Genomic DNA, 7,618 nt, shown 5'->3' with positions numbered 1-7,618 from the left:
ACACCTTTTCGTATATCAATCTTTATCCTGGAGAATGAAAAACCTAACTCCCCCACCCATAAACATGATTCAGACTTCTGAAGCTTGGGTTTGGCTAATTGTAGTATACAAGCTTGCAAGATGCGATTCGGCAACTATAATCCCCTCCTCATAACTATCTAAGTCCATTTTCACTTAAAAAGAAAAATAGAAATCAAGCTCGATCAGCAGGATGGTGAAACTTCTTTCAAGCTGGTGTAAAGATGTTCAATCCTTACCAAAAAATTATGTATTCCCACCGGATAAAAGACCAGGGGAGCTTAATTTTCCCTTAAACAGTGGTCCGGTATTTGATCTCGGCAAAGCCGTGGGTAATGACCGAGCTGAAACAATACAGCAAAAAATAAAAGCTAGTCAGGAATTCGGATTCTTTCAGATTCAATTTAATTTCCACCAAATATCACATATATTACATTCAATTTGATGGTTCTAATAAAAGAAATCGCTATAAGATGCTAATGAAAATGTTGCACTTAAATGATGTGGAGGAGGTGATCAACCACGGTGTTTCAGGAAGTTTAATGCATGACACGGAGTGTGATGAAGGAGAGTTCTTTGACATGCCGGATGAGGTCAAGTCAAGCGTCTTCACTCCAGATGCCAGTAAGAGGTGCAGGCTCTACACAAGCAACTTATATTATCCCAATGAGGAGGTTCATTATTGGAGGGATAATTTGACACACCCTTGTCATGCTTGGGAGGATTGTATGCAATTTTGGCTTGAAAAGCCTACTAGATACAGGTAAAACACTGCAGTTTCATTAGTCATTATATTTTTGTGTAATAATTATAATGTAGTATGATAAATCTATGCTGTAATAGATTGCCAAAAGACTTAATTACTAAGATAACTAAATTATGGTTTTCATTTTCTCTTATAATTACTAGAGAAGTTGTCGGGATATATACAGTTGGAGTGAGGAAGATGAACCTGAGGATTTCGGATCTGATATGTGAAGGACGGGGACTCGAAGAGGGGTACTTTGGAGGGGACCTGAGCAAGATTGAGTTACTATCAACTAATCTTCACCCTCGTTGCCCTCACCCAAGCCTGGCCTTGGGAGCTCATAGACACTGTGACAATAACCTCATAACCTTTCTAGATCAAGTGGGGGTCTATGGACTTCAAGTCTGCAAAAATGGGCAATAGATGGGTGTTGAGCCTATCCTAATGCATTTGTGGTCTTAATTGGCTTCCAGTTACAGGTATATCTTCATCCCTTGTGCTAACAATTTAGGTAATCTGGTTAAAGTTCAAATTTAGGTATATCTTCATCTCTTTTACTTAGAATGTACTTATATATTACTAATACGAAGAATCATAAACATAAACCAATATTTATTGGACATTGCACTTAATCACAAACATAAAGTCAATATTTATTGGACATTTTTCTGCAGCTATGATTACATGTCTTATTGAACATTGAATCTTATGTACCACAATGGTTATATGTTGTTATTCAGAGATTTTCTTCAGTACGTTGTTATTGTTTTGCCTAATGATTCTAACTTTATTTATTTTATTTGGTATAGATTATTGGTAATGAGAAGATCAGAGTTGTTGAACATCGGGTGGTGACAAATTCAAAAGAGGATCGGATCAGTATTGGCTATTTTGTCATCCCGACACATGAATGCTTTATAGAGCCTGCAAAAGCTCTGGTTAGTACATGCAAACCACCACTTTACATTCATTGTGAGATATTAATATATATATATATATTTGAATTTTCTTTGGACTATTATTTTACAACAATAAAATAGAAAAATGAAAAAGGATAAAAAAAAATGACACAAAAGTCTCGGTAATCTGATCACACACATACTTGTTTAGCATAATCAAATTTATGAAAATGGTAAATAGGAACTATTGTGTGTGTTTAATAGGTACTGTTTGGTTGTCCTAAAGAATTCACTAAACTTTACTTGTTTCTCAGAAAAGGCCCCTTCACTCAAATGATCATTTTCAGTTAGATATGTTAGCAGGGTAGCAAAAAAATCTGCCCATTTTCTATGTTTACTTTTGACATGATGGAATCGGTAGTCAGAAGCACCACAAGAACGGTAAAACCAATCCAGTGGATATTTAGTCTTTTTATTTTTTATGTTTACTTTTGAGATGATGGAATACTGTTAAATGTGTTATGGATATTTTAATAAAAATAAAAATAATATTTACAATAATTATTTATTATATTTATAATGATAAATATTATTATAGTAGTTAAATTCTATCATTATAATGCCTTAACGGTTATATTTTTGTTTTATATATAATGTATACGAAGAATCCACTATTTTTTAGAGGTTGTAGTATATTGATCTAAAATTATACACATATATATTCCTCACCAAATACTTTCTATCTTTCTAATATATGTATATCTATGTTTATGTATGAGTGAGATGTATGCTTGTATAGTCCGGAACACAAGTTAAACGTCTCTTTGTAAATATATTTTTCCAAGGGAGAGGCTTGTTCGACTCTTCCGAGAGAGTATCATTTTTCTCGGTAAAATAAAACAAATCTCTATCTTGGTATCAAATGGACATTTCCATGAGCAAATTGTCCATCCATGACGGAGTCTTCAATGAAGTAGGTGCAAAGCACTTTCAAGCTGTATTGTTAAATTTTCTTCTGTTCAAGGGATAATATTTTATATTAAATTTTTCGAATTTAATAAGTTGACTTAGGTGCCAATTGACCTTTAATTTAAGTAGTATTGAGTTCTCTGGCTTTCCTACCTGATTCATCTTGCCTAGTTTGTAAATTGATTTTCCATGGCAAATTCAATGCTAGGCAGAAATGAAGCTTCTTCCTCCTCTGCACGAGTTAAAAATTGGAGGTATGACGTGTTCGTAAGCTACAGAGGTGAAGACACGGGCAAAAACTTTACTGATCACCTCTATTCTAAACTGAACGGTGCCGGAATCACTACATTCAGGGGAAAATATGAGCAGGAGAGAGGCGAAAGAATCTCATCTGAGCTTTTGGAAGCAATGCATGGATCCAATATTCGCATAATTGTTTTCTCGAAGAACTACGCCACCTCCGAATGGTGTCTGGATGAACTTGTGGAAATAATGAAATGCAGAGAGCAACTTCGTCAATGGGTACTGCCCATATTTTACAAGGTCAAACCATCAGATGTTCGGAAACAAACCGGAAGCTTTGGGGACGCATTTCTGAAACATGATCAAAAGGAGGAGAAAAACAAGGTGTCAAGTTGGAGGGCAGCTTTGGCGGAGGCCGGGGAATTATCAGGGTGGAGTTTAGATGACACTGACGGGTAATGTTAATTTTTTATTGATTTTTGTTTATATATATATATATAATGATCTTATGTTGAAACATCATAAACAGGTATGAAGGAGAGTTCATCAAGAAAATTGTTGAATATATTTTGAGTGTATTGAATCACACATACTTATATGTACCAACCCACCTAGTTGGAATAGATACTCATATGGAATACATGAGTTATCTGTTGAGTGTTGGAACAAATGATGTCCGCACGGTGGGAATATGTGGGATGGGTGGAATTGGTAAAACAACCATTGCAAAAGCAGTTTTTAACAATTTCTTCCATAGTTTTGAATGCAAAAGTTTTCTGAGAAATGTTGGAGAGAATTCAAAGCAGCACAAGAAGCAACTCCATTTGCAAGAGCAGCTTATTTCGGATATATCACGGACAGAAGTCGGAGAAGTGGGCAGTGTTGATCAAGGAATTGAGATGATAAAAAAAAGGCTACGCAGTAAAAGGGTTCTTCTTGTTCTTGACGATGTGGATCAACTGGAGCAACTAATTGCGTTTAGCTGCCACTCAGATCGGGACAGAAAAGATTGCTTTGGTCCGGGAAGTAGAATCATCATAACAACAAGACATGAGCATTTGCTAGGACAGGTTGATGTAAGTGAAAATTATATGGTTAAGGAATTGAACGATGATGAATCTCTTGAGCTGTTTAGTTGGCATGCCTTTGAGAGAAGTGATCCTGTGGAATGTTATGCTCAACTCTCGAAAGACGTAGTAGGTTACTCCAAAGGATTGCCCTTAGCCCTTGAAGTTTTGGGTTCGTATCTGAGAGAGTTCAACACCATAGCTGAATGGGAAAATGCATTGGAGAAATTGAAAAGAACTCCTAACGGCAAAATTCAAGAGCAGCTTAGAATAAGCTTCGATGCATTGCATCATTGTGGAAAAAGTATATTCCTCAATATTGCATGTTTCTTTATTGGAATGGACAACGACTACGTCACAAAAATACTAGATGGTTGTGGTCTTTCTGCAACAAGCAATATTGGTGCCCTCAATTGTAGGTGCCTTTTAACAATCAACGAAGATAACAAAATAATGATGCACGATCTGCTCAGAGACATGGGAAGAGAAATTGTTTGCCAAGAATCCATTGATGACCCTGGACAACGTAGCAGATTGTGGCACTGTGAGGATGTTCTTGATGTTCTAAAATATCGCAGGGTAAGAGTTCAAGGAGTGTTTATTATATCAATTAACTTTCACTTGCACAAACAAAAACGCTTACGCTTCTCAATTTTTACCAATGCCTCTGTTTTTATCAGGGAACAAACAAAAATTTAGGCCTTGCCTTAAATATGGATGGACCAAATAAAATTGTTTCCAGTGCTGAAGCATTTGCTGGGATGCACAATCTAAGATTGCTGCAACTGAATAATGTAAGCATCATTGGAGGCTATGAACGTCTTTCTAAAAAATTGAGGTGGCTATGTTGGCATGGATTCCCTCTGAATTCTATACCAAATAACTTCTGTCAAAGGAAGTTAGTTGTTATTGACATGCAATACAGCAACCTGGGACAAGTTTGGAAGGATAACAAGGTAGTATTAACACTTTGAATTAACTACTACACTTGTTGATTTTTCCTTTTTCATTTTTGTTTGAACTGTATATTTTACTTTGAACTAATTCTGCATTCTAAATATTTCCTTCAATAGGTTCTTGAAAAGTTGAAAATCCTTGATCTAAGTCATTCCCATCTCTTGACTAGAATCACTACCAACTTCTTGATGCTCCCAAACCTCGAGGAATTGATTCTTGTAGATTGCGTAAGTCTGGAAACGATTGATGAATCCATTGGAGAGTTGGATAAACTCATGTTACTGAACCTGAAAGACTGTGCAAGCCTTACTAATCTCCCAAGGAGCATCAGTAGGTTGAAATCTCTTGAAGTTCTTGTGCTCTCTGGCTGCTTGAATTTTGACAGCTTGCCGGAGGAGATTGGGGAGATTGAATCGTTAGCCGCGCTTTTTGCTAGCAGAACTGCTATAAGACAACTACCAGTTTCCATAGTGCGTTTAAAAAACCTTCAGTATTTGTCTCTATGTGGATGCAAAGGATCACCCTCCGAGTCATCATTGCTTTCACTCTTTTCGTTATGGGGGTCACCAAAAAAATTCCCTAATTCCACGAGTTTATTGCCACCTTCGTTGATGGGGTTAACCTCTCTAACGAAATTGTCCCTTCAAGGCTGCAATCTATCAGAGGGTGCAATTCCAGATGACTTTGGGAGCCTGTCCTCTTTACAGTATTTAGCATTGGGTGACAACAATTTTTCCAGTCTACCGGCTAGCATCAGCGAGCTTTCAAACCTTGAAACCTTCCTGTTGGAGCAATGTACAAATCTTCAATCACTTCCCGCGCTTCCCCCAAGTGTGACCTTCTTTTGTGCTCCAAATTCATCATTGGAAAGATTGCCTGATCTATCAAACCTTTCACACGCCCCCATGATACTTCTATCAGATTGCAGCAAACTAGCTGAGTTCCCATTCACAGAGAATCTCCTACAGGTCTCTCTCTAACTTTGACATATATTTATACATATTATATGTAACTATGACTCTATGCATGCGTGTAACTCACACATTATCCTCCTAATTGTGCAGAGATGGTATGGAAGATATGGCGGTAATGAATGCGATGAGATTGTATTCCCCTCGTCTGAAATTCCTGACTGGTTCAATCAGGGGATGGGTAATGTGTTGTCATTTCAAGTGCCTCCAGATATGAGTATGATGAAAGGATTGGTTTTATGCATTATATTTGCAGCACATGACTTCGAAATACGAAGCAAAAGATCATCAGAATTTATTGTTTATGTTACTAATGTGACCAAGAATTTTTTTCTTGATTGTATTCGCACTCCAGTTTACCCTGCAGAACCCACCCCACTTGACCATCTATCATTGGGTTATGTACCCCTCCAAGATTTTGAGGTGGATAGTGGAGACGAAGTGGAAATTGATATAGATACAGGTTGTGAGTTGATTGTGAAGAAGTGTGGATTCATCCCGGTGTATATTGAAGCTAAGAAGACTAAAATGGACATTGAAGAAGTGCTGAACGAGGTCAACTCGTCGTCTGGAAATGATAGTTGTAAGGTTGTCCATGAAGAAGGGCGCGGATATGACATGAACAAGGGAAAACGAAAATCTGATGACAATGATGGTGGTGGCGGCGGTTGTGATGATGAGGCAGGACCCAGCATTGCGGTGGAGAAAGGTAAAAGAAAATGTTATGACGAGACAGCTGGACCATGCCATTATTGGTCTTATGAGGAGCACACTCTTTCTACATATGAGATGGTGGTTGTTCCTCAACAAATGTATTCCAGGAGATTTAAGTTTTTAAATGATCTTGTAAAGGATGATGATGATGATGAAGATATTGATGATGATGATGATATCAATGAAGACATTGATGATGAGGATGATGATAATGTAGGCATTGTGAGTGATGAAGACAATGACGATGATGATCTTATAGCAGAAAATGACCCGTCAGATGGTGAAATTAATTGAGCTTCTTCTTTTACTGTAATTATTTAATATACATTGTAATCATCTATGTAGAAATTCGTTTCTATGATTTCCAAGTATGTATATATATCTCTATTAATTGAACAGTGATTTTGTAAGGGTCAAGTGTAATTGTTGCCCAAATATTCAAGTGAATACAATTCTTAGTTGGTGTCACACCCCGAATTCCAAAGACCTAGTTCACGAGGACAAGATGAAAAGGAAAAGGAAAGGAAAAGAAAAGAAACGAGACTCCCAACCCAGCACTGAAGTCCAAAAGGCAAAGCCAAACCCAAGTTAACCCCATGGTTAATGAGATCACAAGTGTTACATCTACCACACATATGTCGACCTCGCTTCAATATCATAGTGCTAAAAACATCTCTTAGACAATGGGAATGAAATGAATAGTCAAGGTTCCACTTTGGTTTACTAACCCATCACAAGAGAGAGGAAAGTCTAAATGCAAGAGAAAAAAAATATGATTTAATTGCAAATTCCAAAACATCATTTAAAAGGATTCATGAGCATAAGGGATACCAAGTGAATTTTTGTACCAACAATTTGTATGTATGAAAAAAAAAAAAAAGGATGGTTTTATAAAAGAGAGAAGAAAACGAGTTTTGGTTTTCCCAAACATGCTTTAAAACAATCTTAACCAAGCATAAATCAACCATTCAAAACCCACTTAAAATTTGCCCATTCAGGTTTTCAAACACTTAAGATGAATCAATAACAATT

General features: G+C 36.8%; 2 pseudogenes; both read left to right on the top strand.

Annotated features, from left to right (window-relative positions):
• The first annotated feature begins 491 nt into the window (after positions 1-491).
• Positions 492-2,695, top strand: LOC132309450 (hyoscyamine 6-dioxygenase-like; annotated as a pseudogene).
• A 128-nt stretch (positions 2,696-2,823) lies between these two features.
• Positions 2,824-6,880, top strand: LOC132309448 (disease resistance protein RUN1-like; annotated as a pseudogene).
• Positions 6,881-7,618: the final 738 nt, after the last annotated feature.

Source organism: Cornus florida, unplaced genomic scaffold, assembly GCF_030987335.1.
Source record: "Cornus florida cultivar Cherokee Brave unplaced genomic scaffold, ASM3098733v1 CherokeeBrave_3.0.0_Hap2_Chr05, whole genome shotgun sequence".
Taxonomy (NCBI): Eukaryota; Viridiplantae; Streptophyta; class Magnoliopsida; order Cornales; family Cornaceae; genus Cornus; species Cornus florida.
This window is presented reverse-complemented; position numbering and strand designations above follow the sequence as displayed.